At 41.5% G+C, this 24,163-nt stretch overlaps 1 protein-coding gene across 11 annotated transcripts in view; it reads left to right on the top strand.

Annotated features, from left to right (window-relative positions):
• Window positions 1-24,163, top strand: part of dab1a (DAB adaptor protein 1a) — a 229,809-nt gene that overhangs the window by 130,491 nt on the left and 75,155 nt on the right. For 7 of the 11 annotated variants that reach the window (XM_055015376.1, XM_055015387.1, XM_055015366.1 and 4 more), the window contains exon 1: window positions 7,972-8,255. The exons of 2 other annotated variants lie outside the window; for them this stretch is intronic. The gene's annotated coding sequence lies outside the window, so the exon portion shown is untranslated. Of the gene's footprint in view, window positions 1-7,970; window positions 8,256-24,163 lie in introns of those variants that run through there. 2 more of the 11 variants (XM_023286399.3, XM_055015396.1) reach the window with 2 other exon arrangements.

Below are 24,163 nucleotides of genomic sequence, written 5' to 3'. Positions count from 1 at the left end.
ACTCTTCTGATAGATTTGAGTTTGCTCTTTCTGCAAATGACCCTACAAGCTGTGTAGCTGCTTGACTTTGCCATCAAAATACTGACCAAACTTTCATTTTTAGTTGCATCCAGTATTCTCAGGCAGGAAAGGGTCAAATGGTCAGAGAGATACAACAGAGAGAACAGAAAACCATGGAGAAAAAAACCCCCACCCCAAATCCAATATTGTCACTGGACCTTTGTGTTTTGTGAAATATGGTAGGTAATATGCAGCGTATTTTTTACTTTACAAATGACAGACATGGCAGCTTCACACAGGATTACGATCACAGACAACCCCTGCAGTTATTACAAATGGTCCCCAGGTAATATTAGTCGTGTGTGAATAAGCTGTCTGACACAGATTTCTCTGAGGCCAGATGAGAGACGGACGTTCCAGTCCTCATTAGGGGAACAATGCCCAGTGCCTAACCAGCACTGCTATCTCAGGTACCAGTTTAATCGGACTGAAACAACCAGGGAAACATTTCTTATTCCATCTACAATATCAAGTGTGCAACTCCAGGAAAGATATTCTCTGTGTTTGTGTTCTTGATCAGCTCTCTTCTGCAATCATTCTCCACAAGGATCACCTCAGCGATAGTCATATATGTGTTTAAAGTCATTATAATATGTTGTACTGTGTGCTGAGTGTTCATGTATTATATGGAGCTCAGTTTCTAGTTTTGTCAAGATGCTGAATTTCCATGAGCTTCACAGAGATTGCTTCATAACTGACCCTGCACTCTGAACGTCTTGTGGAAGGGCGTTGAAGAGAAGGCAGAGAATTTCCTCATTCAGTGATTGAACTTAATGCATAGCAACCATATCAAGTAGTGTCTAATCGAAGCTTGAGTTTTGCCATTGAAATAAACTGAGATACTGCATTTTCTTTTGACAAGACAAACAACGACACATTTGTGACATTATTGTGGTGGTATATCCATAGATCATGTAAAGCAGAGATTGAAAGTAATAGTAAACCAGTTCCCTGGGTGTAACACTGTATGGCCTAGGGGACCAAAAAATAACACACCATTGTTCCATTTTTAAATGTTTTCTTTTATATTTATCTAAAAAGTCTATTCTTGGGCCATTTCTCTTGCCTCTACTGTACAACCCAGCTACACTTTATTCTACATATCTGCAAGCTGTGACTAATGCATGTGCAAAATAAGTAAATGGATAAATAAAGCAAAACTGTGAAAATCGGCACAGAAAAACAAAATGAGATGAAATTAAACCTCCATTGACAACTTTATTACTGGCCCAACAAAAAAAAAAATCTTGCTAATGTTGCTGGTAATGTTATCACCACTGCCTCCTGTCACTTCCAGTAAGACCCCCGTTAATCTTTCCCTGCTAATAACCTTCTTTAATTACTTCTCAGACCCAAATTATGTTCCTATTATGATACACGTATACATCCACAGAATGCTTTAGTATAAGATTAATGCATTTCTTTGTGTATTTTGTCTTCTTTTTTTTTTAACTGTTAAACAATTGTGTCCTTTCGTGAGACACACTTGTAACGCACCCGACGCTGCTACAAGCAAAACCGATGGCAAGTAGCCGTTCAGCGTTGTAAAACTGCTGAACTGGGATCAATACGGAATCGCATTAGTATCTCGGACGTGAAATAATCTGTGGGTTCAGGGTCGAGAGTACGGTGAGTTCATGCTCACAGTGGATTTCTCACAGATGTGGGATTAGATGTTCCCTTTGTTCTGAGGAGAAGCTGTGTGTCTGCGTGTGCATGTTCCCATACACAAACATATTAATGGAATATGATGGATCCTCCCAGAGGCAAAAGCCCTGAAAGTTACACATCCTGATAAAAGCATGAACATATGTGACATTTCTGCAGAGCACATCTTCATATAAAACCCCCTGCGGCTTAAAACGCACACACATTCATGCACATACACTTACACACACACACACACACACACACACCAGCTCCCTCCCCTTTACCCCAGTCAACTACACAACCTGTCACCCAGAGTTTTTTCTGTTTCTGTCTCTCTGTTTCTCTAATTACATATGAGAATACCATTACTGCAGACTGTCATAATGTCAGAACCCCCTCTGAATGTGTGCACATATACCGTTTTCAGATTCAGTATATTTTCCTCTCTCCTAAACCATCTCCCCTCATCTCCACATGCTCTTTTACTCTCCTCACATCTGTCAGCCACTTGATATCCTGATACATGTGACTTATTGAAGAGTGGCATGCTTTGATAGCTATGGTTCCGCTGTGATATTTCTTCTTTGGATAGAGGTCCAGCCTCGTAGCTCCGTACCATCTGCCGTTACTCACTCACTCTCTCCTTTTCCTGGTGTCATTCGGAAACACTTGCACATCCACACACAGGAGTGTACAGGAGATTGTAAATGAGGCAGGTCACTGTAAACTTGTGTGTGCACATTTGGGTCAAAGTTAATCTCATTCTCGTCTAGATGTGTCGCTGAAATTCACCTCCAGACGTATTGACGCCTTTTCAGAGGAGACCGTGTCATTCAGAGGTGTCAACTGATTTCAGCTGTTTGATTACAATGTTATGTGACTGTAGCCGGCTATATCTGAATGCAGTATGAACGTATAGGCCTATGCCCAAATAATAGTGACTCATCTTGTGTCCTTTGGAGATGGTCTTCCTCAGGCTTGATGAATCTGCCATCCTCCTCTAACATGCTGTTGAGCTACTACTGGCTTTGATTTCGCTGATGAAGACTTAAAGCTGGAATGTGTTCAATTTGTACCACAATATACAAGATGACTATTTATTAGTGAGTGTCTGTATTCTGTCTTTTCGGATTCTGGCCATGGTGCGTTTGGAGTTGAATGTGTTGCCACTCTTTACAGTTTTCCTCTTCAGATGCTGCCAACCAAGAAATAACTGCACAAAGCTCAGCACTGCTTTCAGTTGATTTAACATTTAGACAGATAAAAAACAAAAGCAAAACAGGCAATGCTTTATGAATGACAGGTATTAGTCACTGTCCATCACAGTCCTGACAATTTTGTCACCACTGAGCAGCCTCCGTCTGTTGGTGTTTTTCTTCCTCCACCTCCCTTCAGCATGTCCCTCTGACAAGCTCTTATTAGATAAGAGCATCCTCATTGAATGTTGGCTACAATTAAAAGGACAATTACAACCCTGTGAAATAACATTTACAAATATGCCTCATCAGAAATTAATCAAGAATAAAGTACAATCACTAAAACAGTTTTTTTTTCTGTTCAGGAATGGAAGCAAATAACTGTAATTTGGCATCTCAATCAAAAAATAATGTGCATTGTGCATGATTACAATTTTTCTCTACTTTTTTTGTAAAACAGTAAATTTGAAAATTCAGAAACAACAGTAATTATGTTTTAGCATTACAGATATCATTTTGGTTAAAGAGCTTGCACAAATTGGCGGATTAACCGTTACAGAAACATAAAAAAACATTTAGGTAATCAGCCACACTATCAATTTAGGGCAGTGGTGGCAAACACCCTACAGTGGGTGGCGGTCTGATCACTTTGTTTGGCACTATATATATATATATATATATATATATATACAAAGACACACATCTGTGTGCATTTTAAATCTCTTTATTGACAAAACAGTAACATTTTAACATTTGCACTGTAACTTCATATCTCATTCCTCTATATCCTGTCTCATTCTATGGCACTGGTTAGACTACTTTTGAGTTTGTGTAAACATTTCTGCATCTATATTTGATAATGTTCTAATATTTTATCCTGAATCTGATGTCTTTGGATTTTGAAGATTGTTGGTCAGCATGATGTTACATGGCTTAAGGTTTTATCAAGTTTACTGTCTCTGACAGTCTTCAACTGTCAAAGACCCATAGTGCTTCTGTACTGTACATCCATTACAGTAGTTCAGCAGTGCAGAGCTACGCTCAGGCAATTAGAGAGCTGTCTTTGTTGCTTTTAACGAGTTTGACCCGTTTTGCTGATAATGCGCATAAATTTCCATTCTTTCTCCTCCTCTGTTTTTTGTCTCTGTCTGTCTTTATCTTTCTTTTTTCATCCTATATCTGTCTCTCTCTGAGTCCCTTTTACTGCGTTTGTGTGAATTAGAGGAATCCTAATCCTGTGAAACAATGTTTTTTGTGAACAGTACGAAGGAGCTGACCTTCACGTTTTCACCAGAGATCATATCCATCTGGATATTCTCATGGATTACCCTATAGAAGCTGTGTGTGTCTGTGTGTATGTGTTTATGCGATTTTATCTACTCAGGTGTGTTTCTATGTGACTGATGTGTGTGTGTGTGTGTGTGTGTGTGTGTGTGTGTGTGTGTGTGTGTGTGTGTGTGTGTGTGTGTGTGTGTGACAGGAGTGAGAGGAAGGAGAGGAAACTAGCTGCTGGCTTACCCACATGAGCATCCAAGAGTTATCTGTTCAGCCAAGCTGAGACAGACCGAGGGAGACTGAGAGCAGAGGAAGGTGAGTGAGGGAGGCAGATACTGAGGGAGGGAGATATGGCAAAAAAAAGGACAGAGATACTGAAGTGTGGGAGGGAGATAGAGAGGAGGGCTCTGCACCCATAGAGAGGGTAAACCACAGCTATACTTAGGTATGAAACCGAGCAGGGAGGGAAAAGATGAAGGGAGGAGAGGTGGGGCAGTGGATGAGGTTGTGTGATGGAGGTGAAAAGTTTATGGAGATGTATGAGGTGCATGAGAGGGGCATTTAATGATGTAAATGAGGTTTAAATACACAGCAGTAGAGGCACATGGGAATGATATGGATGTGTGACGACAAACTAAAGAAACGTTCCAGCTTTCTTGTCACCTCAAATCTTCCACAGCATAAAGTCACTAAATACTACCGTGTCACTCATCCTCAAAAGTCAATATCTATTCCATGTAGCTTTCTCACTATGATATCGAACCAGTGATGACAGAAACATGATGGACTGATAGTAACCACATGTGCATATTGAAAATTGTGCTGTGATTTTTTAAACAAAAGCACAAAGCACAAGGGGCTGCGTTGGTGGGGATGTTTTGCTTGAGGTACCAGTGAGATGATGAAATACGACTGACATCCTTATCGAATGCAAAAACACCACACAGCAGCTTAGAATTCTATGAAAAAGGCATTTACATCTCTGGACAGTTATAACCCAAACGGCAACATCCAGGGCTGAAGAACTGAAACTAATAAGCAAGTACCAAAAAATTGCAGTTCCTCAAATGGCCACTTGAGGCTGGCTGCAAGAGTGAGCCATTCCATATAGACCTTCATGTTAAAATGCAAAACTTTACAGCAGAAATGAACATTTTTACAGCCTAGTAAAAAAAATATATATATATTCTTGTCTCTATAGTATTTTTCCCATTCATGACAACTGTCAAGGGATGAATTTATATAGCTAGCCTGTTTAGATTGTTTGAGGGCTTAAAATGATGTGTACTGAGAGGTGAGGTCACTGTGAGTGACAGGTTGGTATGATCATGGGACAATCTGTGGCCCAGAGACATTTGCGCCACTCAGACTCCACCTTTTTTTGCCAATTTCTGGATTTGTCAGGAGTTATGAGGAGTTGGATGCTGACAAGATGGCGACAGTCAGAGCCTATGAGTGACGTGATACAGGATTTATCTTCTGCAGTCGATGTTCTAATGGTGACATTGTTGTTTTACAACAGTAGCCAGAAACATAACTATCCATCACCTTGGCCAAGTATTCTGCAACAATGTGCATTTTAACATTTTAGGTTTCCCCATGCACTCTGTTAATGGATGAATTCAGATTTTGTCAAACCAGAAGGTGATCCAAGTTCAACCTGTTTTTTTCCTGGAGCCCTTTTCGGTCAGTGTCACCACTGTGCAAATGTGGTTGCCTCGTTTTAATGTTCAATGGTTCCTCAAACATAGTTTAAGTTTCTTATTTTCTTGTCACACATGCAGTTCTCTGCATTTCTTCATGTTTTGGTGCATATTTTGGCACTTACAGCAAGATCCAAATGTCCAAGACAACACTGCAAAACTTTATAGCGTGATGTTTCAGCCAGGATTTGAAGTCAATCCTAAATAAACATACGTCACAGTTATATGCTGTCAGTGTTGAAGCGGATTGTCTAAATGCAGTCCTGCTCATAGGTGCTTTACAGTTTCCTCTTGCCATAGACCTAGTGTAATTTGTTTTCTGCTTTACACAAGCAGTAAGAGGAAGAGGAGCCAAGTCATTCAGGGTCTTACAGCCAGAGCAAGCATCTGTAAATCCATACAACATTGTCTAGACTCAGTAGGTTATTATTTCTTTACTTTTTATTTTGAATTTGTGACATTGGCTGTATTGAGGCATTCATGCAGAAAGTCACATTTCTCTGAGCTTTTTGCTTTTCATTAAAGCCACATTAAATGACACTCAAATGGGTTTAATCCACTCCCAACAGAAGTAGCGTACTGATAGTAGGAAACATGGCATCAGGTGGAAGTGGAAGCGAAGAGTCGTGACAAATCATGGCTAGACTCAAGGTTTCCAAGGTGTCCATGAGAAAACTACACTTCAGCATTATTGCATGACTTTTGTGGCAACTACAAAATGCGTTGAAACATCCAATAAATGCTTTTCTTATTATATATGAAAATATATGTAAAATGAGATCCCTAACAAATTCAGCCAGTGCGATACAAATTTAGGAATTTTGTCCAATCTGTCTCAGACATTTGCACTGTGTATTGTTCAGTAGTATTTAACCCTTCTGATAACAAATTACAGTCATCAAATGTTCGTTTTTTACAACATATGTGACAATTTCTTCCTTGCATATTCCACTCCACGTCTGTGTCTCCACCAGCTATTAAACCAAACCCCTATGTGTGTCTGAATGTGCCAGAAGAGGTTTTTGGGTGAAAGAGTGCCATGTTTCTTCCATTCTTTGCAGTGATCAGAGGAATTGTGTCCACGCTGAGCCTCCTAAACTCCCCACAAGCAGCAGCAACACATTTGGAGAAGGTGGTGGTGGTGGGGGGGTGATATGAGGGCCGGAGAGTGGAGGAGAAAAGGCAGAGGAGGAGGTGCAGGGGTAGAAAAGTGAACAGAGAGGAGGGGAATTAAAGGGGGACAGGCAGCACGAGATGAAGGCTCAGGAGAGAATGGAGGAAAGTCATGAAACTGCAAAATATTATGATTCAACGGATTCAGCGCAGTTGCATCAGTCTTATATTTTAACATTTTTTGTGTCAATCTTAAACTAATTAACAAGCAAAAGTAAAGAAGCAGTTTTTTCTGTCTTTAGGGTCTTTTTCTTTCTGTTCTTTAAAGTTCAGAAAACTTTAAGTGCGCTCCCACTCCTGGAGCACGAAGGTTCAACTCCACCGTCCATGACTCACATACCGTCTACGCTGCACGACTTAACTGTGGGTGGTTAACCAATCAATAGTCTTTGCTGAATGACTGAGTGAAGGCTGCGGTATGACTGGCTGCTGCTGCATTCGTGATTCTGTGAATGTGTTATTATCTCAGCATTACTACGTATGTGTTTTTAAAAAAAACAGTAGTGGGTGTGTGATGACTGTGAAATCAGAAACAGTACATTCATCTTCAGCCTCCAAACTACCGCTGAGTGTCCAAACACTGGTACAGCTTCACCAATCACAACATTTCCTCCACAACTTTTAATTCTAAATTCACCAATCAGCTCCTCTTTCTCAGCCTCCTTCTCCTTTCATCTTTTTCTTGCTCATTATAGTTCTGTAATATATATATAAATCCTCCACCATCACTCCCACTCTACCCCCCATCCGCTTCTCTCTCTCAGCCTTCACTCCTTGAAAGCTGGAAATCAGGACAGCTCAGCAGTGGAGGGGTTAAGACGAACCCAGCCCTGTGATTGGCTGCCGGCCGGCGGTCTGAACCAGCCTACAGAAAAGAGGTAACCAGGCAACCTCAGAGAGGGAGAGAGAGAGGGAGAGGAAAGAAGAAGAGGGGGGCAGAGGACCGAGGAGGAGGAGAAGAAAAAAAAAGCGCTGAAAGAAGCCTGGCATAGTTTTTTGTAAGGATTGTGGAGGGAAAAAAAGATGTAACGAAGCTTGCAAACGCTCTCCCCGGGATGGAAAACTGGATTACTCTCCCTTCTGAAACCCACTGTGGATGTCTGAATAAACCAAGGAGGAGATACATGGGAATGAATGGATTCTAAATCCTTTTCTCAAAATGGGAACTAAGTGTGCTGGTTTTCACTGTAGTGCAAAGGTAAGTGCGCCAATGCGAACGGAGCCTGAGCCCGGCGGTGGCGCACAAACAAAGTGGAGGATCTCGTCCCGGGTCCTGCGCAGGAGGTCCAAAAAAAAAGTGTGCACTTTCAGATCAGTTCATGCATTTAACAAGCCTGTGGATTCAGTGTGCCCTGCTGCTGTCTGTGCGATGAATTATCTATTGCTGCTGCTGGTGCTGCTGCTGGTGCATCGGGATTTTAGTGCGCTCGCATGTATGTGTGTGTGTTGGCTGGTTGTTGAGGGGGGGAGTGACCCCCTTGACTGAAATACTGGTGAGGGGCTGTTTGGGGGTGCTGTTAGGCGGGAGGAAAGACGGTGCTTTGAATGCTGCATTTGGAGTGTGAAGCTGCGCGATTCAGCACCAGATTGCACATAATTATTACTATAAAGTGATCGGAAGTTTTCATTCCTTGAACCATCAGAAACATGCACTTCAGCTTTACTCGCCCGGTGGATGCGTGCTCGCCTGCTCCACAACGACAAGAAATGTGACAAAACAGCCACTCTGTGACTTTATAGTAACATTATACCGAATTTGAATGCAGCTGCACTTAAATTAATGTGCCCAATTTGCAAACAAGAATGCGTAAAAACTTTACGCACGAAGTTTATTCCCGTTTTCTTGATTCCCGCCTGGTGCCCCTGATGTGTGGGGCTCCGTCCACACTTTTACGCACAATGGGAGCGGAGTGAAATGAAGTGAGACGCGGTACAGTGGAGGTTATGTTGATGGAGTTAGTGCAGGAATGCAGTCAATGGTCTGTGGGCTGCAGCTGCTTCTCAGTGACTGGGTTTAGGAGGTTTGATGGAGAGAAAGAGCGACAAGAGCGGGAATGAGAGTTGAATGGTCGGCCGCGGTCAGTTTGCTTTAAAGTGGGGGTCCAGGCTCCTGCTGCAGCTAAAAGCCGCATGAAGCTGTGGCGCTGTGCAGACCCTCACTCTCCACTCTCTCTCACTCTGGCACACAACCTGCATCAGCTTTATGTGTGTAGCTGGTGGATGAGCAGACAAATGGAGCTGGATTGTATGGATGTGAATAGTTGTGCACTGAAATGTAACCTTTCCTACAATGTATTTGTCCTGTTTGTTTGGTCTCGTGTCAGTCACAGGCAATCCAGGTGCAGATGAACCTGCTGTTTTATTCTGAGACACAATTTTCAATAATCAATATCTACTTTGTCAAGCATGCCTAATGGAAACACCCAAATCAACATCATGAAATATGTTTAATCTCCACCTTTTAAACTACCACCCCAGAAAGTGCCCTCAAGTCTAATCACACCTTTAAAATGCATCTTTTACAGTAGACTGTATGACTGTATTTACATTTTGCATCTACTTGTAGCTGTAAACGTAGAAGTTTAGATACAGGATCATTTTATTATTATCCGAATATTGTAATCATTTTTCTTACACTTAGGTAGAATGTGAAAACTTTCACCACTTCTGCAAAAACAGGCCTCTTACTTCTGCCTGTATGGGCCCAGCTGGTGACTCCAGGTTGTCATAGAAACCCTCAGAGTATTGTGTGGAAACTCTCAAAGAAAACACTGTTGAAGGCTCTCTTTCTCCCTCTTTCAATCCTCATCTCCGTCTGCTCTGTCTACAGCCTCCCTTCTTTTTTTCTTCCTTTTTTTTGCCTGCTCTTTGTCACTTTTCACAACCTGGCAACCCGGGCCTGCCCCTTGCAATTTATGTTTTTTCATTGCGGTATTGTAGGTTTTCTGTGTGTGTACTGTATAACGGTAGACAATGCTTCCGAATGAATGTGGGCCTAAATCTTACACAGAAAGAGCTGTTTTAGGTTGTGTAGTCTTGACATCAAGAGGTCTTTGGAAGCTGGAGCTTACTGTTCGGGGTTCCTGAAGCTTTTCACAGTGTTTGCAAAAAAAAAACAAAAAAAAAAAACAGACTTGTAGCTGTGATTTTGTATCTCAGTCAAAGACGTGTGAACCTCTGATATCTGGAAAGCCTCCTTTTTGTGTACAGAATAGTTCTCTGCCGACACTATGTAAATGTCTGTATAAAATGACTAGCTGTACGAAAATAAAGCACCACCTGCGAAGTATTACATCAGCCTCAAGGTCCTCTTTTAACTGTGTCAAATTTGACTCAGATGCACTGCAGCCTTCATAATAAAGGCTATTTAGCAGAATGAATAGTTGAGGCCTTCGTACAAACCTGATTCACTGGAAACCTGACATGGTCTGGATGCTGAGTCAGTGTTAATTCATGTACAAGTTAATTTGCCCTGAGACAAGTTTTCAGTGGGGGTCAAAGGATAACATACTGAATTTTTAATTAGCCAACATGCAACAAATCTTTATCTTGAAGCCCTGTGACAGCCAGAAGGTAAACACGTAGCCTAAATTGTTCAGGTGAAGATGGCATCCCATAGTTCGACTTTAACCTTATCATTCGCATAGCTGCTTGTTTTGCAGAGGCACCCCAGTGACACTTGTTGCTATGGATACAATTGTATGCGACAATTAATTGACAGCCTATTCAAGTTACCTGCTCGACATGACGGTGGCTGTCTCTGTGGCATTTCTTTAAATTAGCTGTGCTGGAAACAATGAGCAAGCAGCTACAGAGGAATTAAACTTGTGCTTGAAGATAAGTAACATTTACCAAAGTCCTATTGCTTTAATTTTTTTCATGATTGACCTGGAAATCTAAAGGGAACATCTTATTTCATGCACACTTTGTAACTAACTTGGCAACGACAAAGAAACTTGGAGTACAGCATCTTTTTCCTTTTTTTTGTGTCATTTTTTTCCTCTAATGGACACTTCCATTAGCTCACCTGCTACTTTTTTGTCACATTATAACCCCGCTGAGCTGCTTTCGTGGCTCATTCCAAATGCACATATGATTGAAAATACATTTTTTCCATTTTAAGATGAACTGCTCTTTGAATTTCACTTTTCACTGCTGCCTTTTACATGCTACCTTTCCACTCGCTGTCCTCTATAAGTTAAATCCAGTGGACTTGGGGTGTCCCAGCACAGCGCTGACTCATGATTGAACTTCTCTGAGCCCAACATAATGCAAAAGCACTTACCTGTAACTTCCTCATGTCCTACTTTAATGTACGTCACTGTCAAAGGTAGAATTCTTGCACATTTGAGCAGCAATAGAAAGGCAAAAAAAGATTTCCAGTGCATTTTATACTCACTCTTCTGCAGCATTTTAAACAGACTGTAACATGTTAAAGATGGGATTTTTTTTCAGTAGGGCTTCCACTATTGCACAGAGAGGAAAGGGAGAGAATTGACTGGCTCTTGGCTGGCTGCCCTTCCCATTGATCTGCTCCTTGTGTGAGTGTGTGTGTGTGTGTGTGTGTGTGTGTGTGTGTGTGTGTGTGTGTGTGTGTGTGTGTGTGTGTGTGTGTGTGTGTGTGTGTGTGTGTGTGTGTGTGTGTGTGTGTGTGTGTGTGTGTGTGTGTGTGTGTGCATGTGTGACATTCTCTCAGATATAATTGGCATCGGGAATATCTTTACAACCCGCTGGGACTAAGTGTGTATATATGTACCCTATTCCTTGCCATTTATTTACTGTGAAGGAAATGGAAAGTGCGTTTGTGCCCGACAAATCAATACTCGCACAGACAGACGCACATTTCTAAGCCTTAAGACACTGTAGGCGCACAAAACTATCATTACCACCAGTCGTGATTACCTCTTGAATTCAAACAGGCAAACGAAAGCCCATTACATGGGTGCACGCTTCCACAGAGAGGCTGTGAGAGAGCAGGGAAGTCCATCCAGAGGTTCAGATCAAGCTGCCAGCTAATCTGCCTCTGCAGTCTATAATCTATAATCTTCTTAAAACACTCGCAATCTGGCCGCACCGCTGGGATTAGCATGTGCAGACACAACAACGGTTCCCACACACATTTTCACTGCCCTTATATCTGACCACGAAAAGACTGCGTGGGTTTGGCATGCTCTGCTGTTTACAGCTCGACTTCCCAGCTTTAGACTGTGACTCGGAAATGGGATAAGTACATGAACAGAATCCTGTGTGGAGTTTCAGCTTTTGATTTGTACTAGTTCAGCCAGTGTCGGTGTGGCTCCTATCAGAATGTGACAGAATAATATGATATCATATAATTGCCTTTGATATTGTTGCCTAATCAAAGAGGACTTAGGCTCCAACTGTAGGTCACTAAAGCCCCCAAAAGTGAGATCACTCTTTATCTGAATGGCTTCAGTTTTGACATTGCACCTCCTCCAGTCAGTAGACTCACCACATTTGATTGTTGGATTGTTGTCAGTGGTTAAATGTGACATTTTCAGACAGATGTGGTGCAGACACACTCAGGTTGGAACATATGTCACAATTTTCCAGCTGGTCACCGTCAGTTCAACAGTGGCCACTGATTGCCAATATTTTTGCAGAGGGGACTAATCAATGTTTCCCATACTTTGATTTATTTGTGGCAGCCCACCACAGTATCAACAATGACAGCCACATATTAATTTTCCTTCTTTTTTTTTTTTTAACTATTTAAAGTGGGGAAAAAATGTATTTCGTTGTAAAGCCACGTCCTGCGTTCTCTCTGTCTCACAAGCCCATTGAAAAAAGACACATCCGTGAACAGCATCTCCTCTCTGACACTCTACTGCAGAATAAAACCGATCCATAGTTCACAAAGGTTAGTATCATGAACAGCTCTCGGCTCGAATTTGTCCAAAATTGACACAATCAAAGTAACTTAAATAAATATTAATCTAGCTTTCTTTAATATACTGTCAGTGTCAGAGACCCAATTCTTTAAATACGTTTTTATGAAAATGTCAGGTTTCTGTATTAGGTACATTTACAGGTTCTTCTTCCCCTGGTTTGTATATGTACTCTAGCCTGAGTTTCCAGACCAACTCTGCCATGATGAGGAGAGGCAGAGAGACACTATTGTTATGTTACATGAAGCAAGCCTTATGTTTATTTTCTGTAGAAGCAAACATGGCACAAAACGTTTACACAACAATTCTAAAATGTGGTCCTGTCTACACACTTAATGGCTGATAACAGTTACTTAACCACCTCTATCAGCATGAACTATACAGTGACTGAGGCAATGGGCTGCTAACTTACTTTTCTTGCTTACTTCAACGGCCAGTTCCTATTAATACACACTTTCAGTTGCGTTTGTTGAATCTAAAAGAGACAGACTTTTAAATTAGCAAAAATTACCTCAAAATTTGTCCCCACAAACCAACTGCCGATGGAGTCAGCTAATTGTGGATAGCTGATTCCTGTGCCCCGCATGCCCAACCCTAAGACAGAACACATACAAAAAGTTTGCAAACACAGTTTCCTCCTTGATTCTCACCTTTGATGTATAATATCATACTTTTGTCTTTGATGTTGCTGCCTAGCAACAGGAGCTCCACCCCCAGCCATTCAAAGGCAGAGCTGAGGACCAGCAAAAAACATCCACCCTTCATCTGATCTGCTTCAAACTGGACACTGCACACCCCCCGTCCCCCAGTGATACTCCCACTAAGTTTGAAGCAGATTAGATGAATGGTTGTTTAGATATGCAAAGAACAAACGGACACATTTTTCCTCATTTATTAGTGAAAAGTGTCACTTGCGTAATTTATTCTTGTGACTGAGCTGGAATTGCATAATTGTGCAAGAACAATAAAGTGTTGGGACATTTTAGAACAGAATAGATATTGGAAAAGTTGACAGCAATATACGATGTCTAATTTTTAAAATCAATAATCATAAATGCTTAACACTGCTCTTTAGTGCGCAACTGAAATTGGCTGAATAACCATAATAACTGCTTTTTTTGTATTTCATTCACATCTTTCCTAGCCTTTACTTTTTTGTACTTTATCACTGCTCTACATCTTCATCATTACTGCGTCCTTTCTGTCTTTTCTCAGTCTGTCTTTGATTCTCCTCCTTGCCTTGTTCTTCCTGTCACTGCTTTTCTCAGCATTGCTATACCTCCTTCCCTCCCTCCCTCTGTCTCTTTCTCTTTCCCTTCCTCTCCTTCTGTCACTCTCTGCCTGTAGCGTAGCTTCGGGGATCCTCTTGTTTCAGATAAGATGTTGATTATGGAACTGAGACTCTTGAGCTCCCCCTCTTTTTTTTTCTGTCCTGCTCACATTCACATCAGCAGTCGTAATTCACATCATCATTATCACATTTAATCCATTTCCTCCCCCAGACCTGCTGTACATATTGGCCCTCTTTTTTTTTCTCTCTCTTTCTCCAGTGAGTGCCACTTTGGGGCGAAATCACAAAGGTGTTCACTTTGTTAATGAGTTTTCACAGCAAACAAAAGCACTTTAGAAGAGGCATTTTCAGGAGGTAAAGACACACACACACACACACACACACACACACACACACACACACACACACACACACACACACCCACACACACACACGCACACACACATGCAGCAGAAGCATGAGCCACGCTGGAGTCACAGCACATTAACACTTCAATTAATTCAGCGCTTTACATTCTAATTTCCCCAGAAGTCAAGATCCCTGACCACCCTCCTCCCTCAAACCACACACACACACACACACACACACACACACACACACACACACACACACACACACACACACACACACACACACACACACACACACACACACACACACACACCAGTGATGTACGGTGGCCTGTGTCATGCCTCAGCAGACCCCAGCAGCATTACATGCTCCTTGTGACATTTCAGATGCTGGAGAGAAAGCGACAAACAAAGCATCACAAATTACATTTTAATTTGCGTTCTTTGCCTTTCATATAGCCTCGTACAAAGGAGCTGAGATGCCCCCTTTTTCAAAAAAATATTCTTTATTCAATGAATACAATAGATAATGAATGCATTTATGGCATGGAGGGAGAAGGGGAGTGGGCTCTCGGTTTTTGCTGGGGGGTTTGCTTGCTGCTCTTCCCTGTGGAGCAGCTCCACTGACTTCCACACTCACTGTGAGACCACAACAAAGTTAGAGAAAAGAAATAGACAAAGACAGGAACGGAAAGATGTTTTCCTCTGAGGATTTCCTCTTTGTATTTCTCCCCCCTTCTTTCTTTCTCTTCATCTCTCTCATGATTTCTCTCCATCTGTGCTTTTTTGTTGCTGCTCACTAATGAATTTTTAACCATCCCATGATCCTCCCCTTTGTCGTTCCCTCACTCTCTCTGTTTGTAAAGATTAGCCACAATTCAATATCCATCATTGCCTGCCATCTCCTGCACCTACAGTGTGTTTCCTTGTAGCAGGACCAGAGCAGCAGCAGTCATGTGGAAGTGATACAGCCTGTCTGACCCCGTCGTATTTTGAAAGATAAGGTGCTGGTAACCTAATTAAATTCCTCATAGGCAGTGGTGGAGTTGCCTTGTGTGCTAGACATCTGTTCATGCAGATGAACCAGGGAGGGAGAGTATCTGGCATCTGTGTCCAGGACAGAGGAGTTGTTTCTGGGCCGGAACCACATGACAAGCTGCCTCCCTGGAGCACCTGGTGCCCGTCTCGAATAGCACTCGTTGGGCTCAGATTAGTGGGTGGGTTCCCAGATGCTTCTGCAGAGTTCACACTCTCTGAAGTACACTGTCACACGGACATACACTCATCCATGACACACTTGCAGCTTGTCACACTTTTACCAACTTGTGGTCTTTTGCAGCTTGTCACACTTTTACCAACTCTTGGTCTTGAGTGCACAGAGCTTAGCACTTAAGTGTCACAGAAGCACTTTTGTGAGTTATATTTGGTTTCATAGATCATAAAATCCACTAAAGGCATAAACCAAGTTCAGCTTCAATGAAGATAGAAACAAAAATCATCGGAAAGGGTGTCGTTTTTAATGCAGCATTAAAGGACCAGTGTTTTGAACTTAGTGGCATCTAGTGGCAAAGTTGCAGATGGCAACCAACTGAGCACCCCCCCCCACACACACACATACACTTCTCTACTTACACTCCCCACTTTCCAAGCATTAAGACGAACACGACTACCACTTTATCGAAGACGACCCACTCTCCATGATTATTCTAAGCTTAGAAAAACACAACCGTTCTCAGCTACAGGTGATTATACACCAATAAAATCATAATCATAATTACTGTAATCCATTTCTGCTAATTGATCCCCCAAATCCCAGACAGTGGCCCTTTAATGCAGCTGTGAAAAACCTCTGAGGCATCAGTTAGTGTTTTTCATATCTTTGCTCACTGTTTTCCATCTGTAACTGATCTTTAACACAACCCTTTTCAGGTAGCATCATAAATGCTATTTCATAACAAAACCAAATAAAATCATGCAATTTTTTATGCCTCTGCAAACAAAGTGTTTGTGTATGAGAAGGAAATTAACTGAATCATAAAAAGAAGAGAAGCTCAGAGAAGGTTGAGGCAGAGGTGAGTAATAACTGAAGCTTCCTGGAGCTCTGAGGGGCTGTTTCACTGCTCAGCCTCAGCCGTTTATTCTCCACGCGGAGTCGTCAACCCTCACGTGAAACGACACACACACTTGGACCTGGTTACTCTTCCCTTTCCCAGAGCGCGCACACACACACACACACACACACACACACACACACACACACACACACACACACCCATTTGCATTTAAAACAACATCGCACTCGGTAGAAAGTACGTCAACTGTGATGTGTTCAGTCATTTCTTTCATTTCTCTTTGCATACAGTCGTATATCACTTCTCATGATATTCATATTATCGTGACTTTTTTTCTTTAAGGGTTTTCTTTTTCATCTGTTTTGCACAGTTACAGTGGGGAGATGTAGGAAAGGTGAGAAAATGGGGCAGGGATATGATATTTCCGGCATTCACCACTTGGCTATCATGGCACCCAACATTATCATGACTTTAACTGAAATGCAACATGAGACCCGTAGTGTGGCTACTTTGTGTCTTCACATCAGGAGGGTACTATTGATGGTACCAAATCTTGGAGGTTTACAGTGTGAATATAAGCCATTTAAACTGGAAAAGTGCTCTTAACTTAATCTGGTTTGCATTGCCAAAGGAAAGCAAAGCTTGATAATGTAGGAATCTATTACTTTTGTTAGATATCACACTTGCTGTCATCACTACAGCACTATAGGCAAGTGGTGCTAATTAAGGAGGCTTTTTGCCCCTCAGTCAACATTTCTACAGTTTGACCACTAATCCAAATAGAAAGAGTGACACACTAAGATAAACTGTATGTACAGTTGTGAAAAACCAAGTAATTGTTGGCTTTCTGGCATATTTGGACAAGCAATCACTTCATTCTTTTTGAAACTGTGTCTACAGATAAAGATGGTGTATTCAAACAAATGACATTCTGTGGTAATTTTAATGATTTTCATCGGGAAAAAAAATGATCTCACACAGAGAAAACGTTCACTGTTGCTGTTAAAGTGTGTGGTGTCACATCAAGATGTGAAAACTCACTATGGCCTTCAGAAAAGGTTGTGGATGCAAGGAAATTTAAAAAATGGTTTGAAGTAAGTAATTCCTCTGTAAGAAAAATCATCTACAGTGTAAATTTAAAATGACTAGTTGTCCTCTCTCCTCTAAGAGTAGTCTCCAAGACTGTTCATGTCAAAATGGATGAATTTTCAATGAGATTGCACAAATTAGACCTGCATGGGAGGCGTACCAGCAAAAAGCCTTTGCTCCCTCAAAGAATCTTAGACCAAGACTGCAGTTTTCCAATGGACATACAGGCACAGACCACAGTTTTGGTACTCAGAGATAGAATTGTTCAGCCCAGACCAAAAAAAAAATTATTGTAAAGAGGAAAAGATCCACACCAGCTGCGAAGCATGGCGGTGAAAATGTTAAGGTTTGGTCTTCAAGGACTGGGCAGCCTGCAGTTATTGATTCAACTTTGAATTCTTCATCATATTGAAGAGTGAGATAATGTGGGGCCATCTGTCAGAAAGAGAAAGTCCATACAAGAAAAGCCTTAAACATCTTGCTGCTGAAAGAATTCTGCACCGAGGAGTAGTCAAACATTTTAGCAAGTCAGAGCCAAAGACTGGTAGGCAGCCCTACAAATTTATCTACAAGAAGCCATTCTTATTAAAAGGCAGCGTCATCTACTTTTTGCATAGAAGAATATTACACCAAATTTTTGTTGATTACTCAATGGCAAATGCTCCTTTTTGTAGTGGTCATATTCAGGTGTACCACCTTTTTGGCGTTGACACTATTTCAGAGTGGAGAATAATCTTTTATTTTCAAAATCCAAGTTACCAGGTGTTTCACAAAGACCGCAAAATACAGAAAGACAAGTTATAAAATCATGAGGATTAGGATTAAATGTTTTCTTGTTGAAACTTGTCAGAAAAGCCAACAGTATCCATGAGATGCACTTATTTTTTCCAACCAATTCTGTGTATGTTTTTCTATAGATGAAGATCATCAGGACTCAGCGCCTCATAGAGAGTCCATATATCTCACATTTTTTATGTGCAGACACTTATTCCATTGACAGTACCTCAACCAGCTGTTGCATTATGTTGGCTGTCACTTAAGGAATGACTTGACTTTGGACTGGATACACTCTTTATGTATCATTGCATTCCCCAGTAATGCTTAAAAATCAATTTACCTTGAAGTATAAAATGTCTTTGAGTACTTTATGAAGCATTCTACAAATAAAATATGTTATTACTATTATACAGTTAATGCCCTTGTACTCACACAATCTGCACATTTTTAACAGCCAAACATACATCCTTTTCAGTGCCAGAATTAGCATTTTCTCCTCTTATAAATGTTGTTCACAGGCAGACATGTAAGAGGATTTGACCCACAGACACATAACTACACATTAGGGAATAAAATGAAGCTGCATTTACTTAACTGCTGGGAATTTTCAGCTCAGATCAGCCCAGAGCCAGTTAGTATGGCTTTGTGCTTTAGATTGAGCTGTGGCGCTTTAGTATGTGTGCATTTATTAGACAAGCATTTACAGGAAATGAAAATACAGCTGTGCTATTCATTTACCAAAGCCAAAAGCAGCTTAACGCTACATTAACCACTTTTTTTTTTTTGCAACTAGTGGGCAGAAGACCCCAAAACAAATCTCACACTGAGCTGCTCTGATGCTGTATCGGCTTATCAAGTTCTTATGGTTAAGCCTGTGGCAGTTAACAAACAATTGCCCACTTATCCAGCAGAAACAGAGCAACTTGGACACCCCATTAGCGTCCTCCCTCCACTCCACCTGTGCAATTCAAGTTCAATATTTACTGGTCTGCTGAGAAAAAGAAGTGGGTTTCCTTGGCTCGCTATTGGTTTTACTCTCCAGCAATTTGTCCTTTGGCTATTCAATTTCACACTGATCACATAGTGAAAGAATAGCTGGTGTAAACTACTGGGGTTGGGAGTGTCGTTTTATTGTGTCAAATCAGCAAATTCAAAAGCTGCCCTAAAGCTGTGTAGAACTGCACATTTGGGTTTTGACTCTCAGTGGGAATGGTGAATAGCAACCATTTAATCTAACAAGGACTCATGGATGCAGTGTCAGTCAAAATAGTATCTTTAGCATAAAAACCAGGTGCAGGAATTGATTAATAAGAAATGTAGTCGAGAAGTCGCAATTAAAATGAATTCAACAGATTCAATGGTGTGTGTGTGTGTGTGCGTGCGTGCGTGCGTGCGTGCGTAGTCCAGCTCTTAGTCAGAGACCTTCTTTAAGGACGAATGGAGGATTCAATCACCTGCTCTTAGGTCATTTGTGCTCCTTGATCGAGTTCCACTGAGCATCAACCAGACTGACACACTCTGCTGGACTGCTGGACTTGTGTGTGCAGACACACACACACACACACACACACACACACACACACACACACACACACAGTCAAAAGATGAAGAGGACATATAACCGAAGGGTAAATGATTTTTTTTTTTTTTAGATTTAATTTTTTTAGTATAATAGTGCATTTGATGGCTCCCTTACCCTTAGGCCTTGACCCCCTCTCGATCTTTCTCACCCTTTCTCACACATACACCCACTCCCACACATACACCCATCCCCACACATACACCCACTCCCACACATACACCCACTCCCACACATACACCCACTCCCACACATACACCCACTCCCACACATACACCCACTCCCACACATTCCTTATATGAGCATTAAGATAGGCAGCCTTCAATTAGCTAGATATCCGTCCAGATAACGGCTCCTCTCCTTCCATAGCGGTCTGAGGGCTGATGAGTACGATAAGTAATCTTTGGGAACGAGGGTGTTAAAAGACCACACATTCAGCCGTGAGCTGAAGCTGACAGTGAGTGTCTGTTTGTGTGTGTGTGCATGTGAGCGTATAAAGCTAGATTAATGGAATAGGCAAGATCTAAAAGCTGCAAGATTAAATGACTGTGAACTGATTTGATGGTTTCAATCAAACACGCCCGTATAACAGCCGTGGCTGGAGCTGACAGAAATATTTGGCTGCTTGGTAATGTGTCGTGGATGACTGGACCACAATATTGGGTGTGTGTGTGATTTAAAATAGCACACGATTCTTTTCTTTCCTGCTCTTAGCACCTTCACATTGCTTCAGTCTTCTGCAGCAGCTGGTAATAACAGCTGCACTGCTGAAGAGATTTTAAAGTGGAGAGAGACCCTCATTCATTTAATCTTTCCTTCTTACATTTTCTCATGTGATGTTATGAATGTAAGTTGGCAGATGGAGCATGGAGGGGCTATTTTATTCTGGTTTTCATGTCATAAAACAGCAACACTCTTACAGCTGTAAATACATCAGTTGGCAGATCTGTATATGGTGTATCACAGACGTATTGTATCAGAGTACATGTTGTCCAATATGCAGTAATATGGTAATAATTTTTGACAGAGTATATTATATATAATACTCTGTCTGCAGCACATGTAGCAGAGCCTGTATCACAGCTGAGTAAGATGGAAGTGCGGATCCAAGTGGTGTCCTTATTATAAGCAGCTAACTAGTTTCAGAGATACTCTGCTGGAAAATTCTTATATAATGACCCAGTCTTTTCCCTTTTAGTATGACTTGAGCGTAATGTGTACAGGAATGCATATATTTAGCTGTATTTCTGTCTGTTCTTTTCATATCTCTGCAGCTATATATCTGATCCATTTTAAACTTAGTGGATGTATTGATGAGGAACCAATGAATTCCATTGTTGAGTTTGATGTAGATTGAATGAGCACTGGCCATTTTTGGGGTCTTTTTGTGGTCTTCAGCCTTCTTTGTCTGTCTGAGGACGGAGCCAAAGTTGCCAATATCTTCATCAAAGGCAGAATTTGAGAAATTTCTAATGGATCAAAGGCAAGATTCTTAAAAGTTGTAGCCATTCACTGAAATCAGAGTTTAACCAAAGTCATTCCAGGGAATTCTCACCATTCTGCAGTCATCTTGATAACTCCAGTGGGCAGTTATTTCAAGCTAACAAGACCGGTTCTTTAAATAACTGGGGAGAGAGCCAAAAATGTAATTTCAGAGAGGACATGCATCATACAATCAGCATCTTTGGCGTTACAGAAATACCCACATGGATTTCAACTCAGGATTCTTTAAGTGGTGTGGCACTTCTTTATTATGTGTAAATTGATGTATTGCTGTCAGAATTTGCCACTCCCTAAGATGAGTGTGGTTTCAAAAAAACAGTATCAGTCAAGCTCCAGTCCCTCTGGTAAGATGTAAAAAATGGGTAAAAGAGAGGAAAAGCTGCATCAAAAGTTAACTAAAAAGGAAATATTGAAGTATGTGTTTAAAATGAAGTGTCAAAAACTGCTTAGAGATGGCAGAAAGAAGTCTGGGAAGGAGTGGTCGACAGAGTCAGGATTAAAAGAGCAGTGGGAAGTGAGAGATGGGGAGAAGTGAGGTGAGAAATGGTTGTGATTGCCTCGTGCGCCTCAGTGACTTTTGCTGCGTTATTAGTCATACTGCTTGCTGATGTGATTGGCCCGGCTCACCTCACCCCGCCCTCACCTGCACCTTGCCACCTGGCATGTGCCCTCATGTGTTAGTGTGGGTGGCTAATGGGTTTTAGAGGCACGATGAGTCTACTGTCTCACCTTTCCCTCTCCTTCCACCCTCTCTGGAGACTGTGCACTCGCCCGGAGAAAACAGACTCTTACCTTGGCCTTTGCGGTAAATCGCCCCTCAAATGAGTTCTTACTGTGATCCCCACACACTGCCTTGGACCAGAGCTCTCCTGAGAGAACAATTTAATGATCCCCTGTCTGATAAACGGAGGCCAGAGGAATGAATGGAAATGCGTGCTGAAGGGAATATTTGAAGCCCATATTGTCTATCAGGTGGCCTTCCAAGAGTGTGGACCTCTTCACCAGAGTGGATTGACCTCTGCAATTTATTACCTGCACCGCTTACATCCATCACATTTCAGCCCTCAGGGACAAACATGCAATAATAATATCACAGCAGCCGAATACAACTGGCCATATGACTGTCTTCCTGCCTGACTGGTTGGCGCTGTTTCTTCCTCTGTGGTTTTCTATTCAACACGCTGCCTCCTACTGTGACTGTAGTGTAGCTGTTAAATTGATTATATGCTACCAAGTGCTCTGGCTGGATGTTGGATGTGGAAGTGGCAATATCATCTAGTTTCAATCCTTCGGCACCACACAACCTCATCAATACCCCAATGACTTCCTTCCAGATCCTTCTTCTCACAGCCTCTTTCATCCACTCTTCCCAGTTAATGTGTGTCCTGCACGTTAGAATCCCCTTTTGGACACCATCATGTAAATTTTTACATTGGTTTCAAGTTTGAAAACCCTCAAAATCACTTTTCCAAAAACATTCATTATATTAATCTTACTGGTTTTGCCTTGTAACATTTCTTTAATGTTACTGGCATGGCTCAATTTAATACTTTCACATCTCACTTATAAATGAAGGTATCTGTGTGTGGGTGTCTCTGTCTCTCTGTGGTCCATGTGTCAACCATGAGTTTGAAGTCATTTTGATGGCTGCTGGTCATTTTTAGGCCCTTTCTGCGGTATTTTCTGAAAAGAGCCATATGGACACGAGCAGAACTGGATGGAATGTCGGTGTTTGTGTGTCTGTCTCTTTTTCACATACCTCAACAACAGTATAACTGATCCACCTCAAACTTGGCAGGTGTGTTGTAGGGAACCCAAGAAAATTCAGTGTCAAGTTTGAAGTAGACCAGATACACAGTGGCCAGTTTTGGAATCTTTCTGAAGTCCTCTACTTGGTATTTGGTTGTATTTGGTTCTGTGGGTGGAACCCCTCATCATCAACATGATGGCATAGATCAAAGGCAAGATTTTAGAGGATGTTTGTGTCTAAAAACTTTGTGTGTTTGCGCAAAAATAGCTCAGCTGGCTGAGCGGGCGACCCATAAACTGGGGCTATAGTCTGCAACACAGCGGTCATGGGTTCAAATCCAGCCCATGGCCATTTACTGCATGTCATTCCCCGAATCTTCTGCCCACATTTCCTGTCTCTCTCTCTTTCCACTGTGCTATACATAATAAATGTAAAAAGGCCAAAAAAAACCCATGTGTTTTTATGTCTCCACCACATCTGTCTGTAAGCGAATAGATTCACCCACTAACAGCAGACACTGCCCTTTTTTATGTCAAAGCTACAGCAGTACAGAGCTAATAAAGCAAAATATACACAATTTTAAGCTGTGAAGAGACTCTTCTTACATTAGATCACTCTGCAAAATGTGGTCTCATTGATTTGTTTCTCTTTTATAGTGCAAGGCATAAAAGGAGAATATGTTGCTTTGAAAACCACAATCTAAATATCTGCAACTTTCATCCAAGCCATCTGCTTACAGTATGAATAGTTAAACAGTTTATATGCAACATGTGAGAGAATAGGACT

This window comes from Amphiprion ocellaris, chromosome 2 (assembly GCF_022539595.1).
Source record: "Amphiprion ocellaris isolate individual 3 ecotype Okinawa chromosome 2, ASM2253959v1, whole genome shotgun sequence".
In the NCBI taxonomy this organism is placed as follows: domain Eukaryota; kingdom Metazoa; phylum Chordata; class Actinopteri; family Pomacentridae; genus Amphiprion; species Amphiprion ocellaris.
The sequence above is the reverse complement of the archived record's forward strand: the minus strand, read 5'-3'. Positions and strand labels throughout refer to the sequence as shown.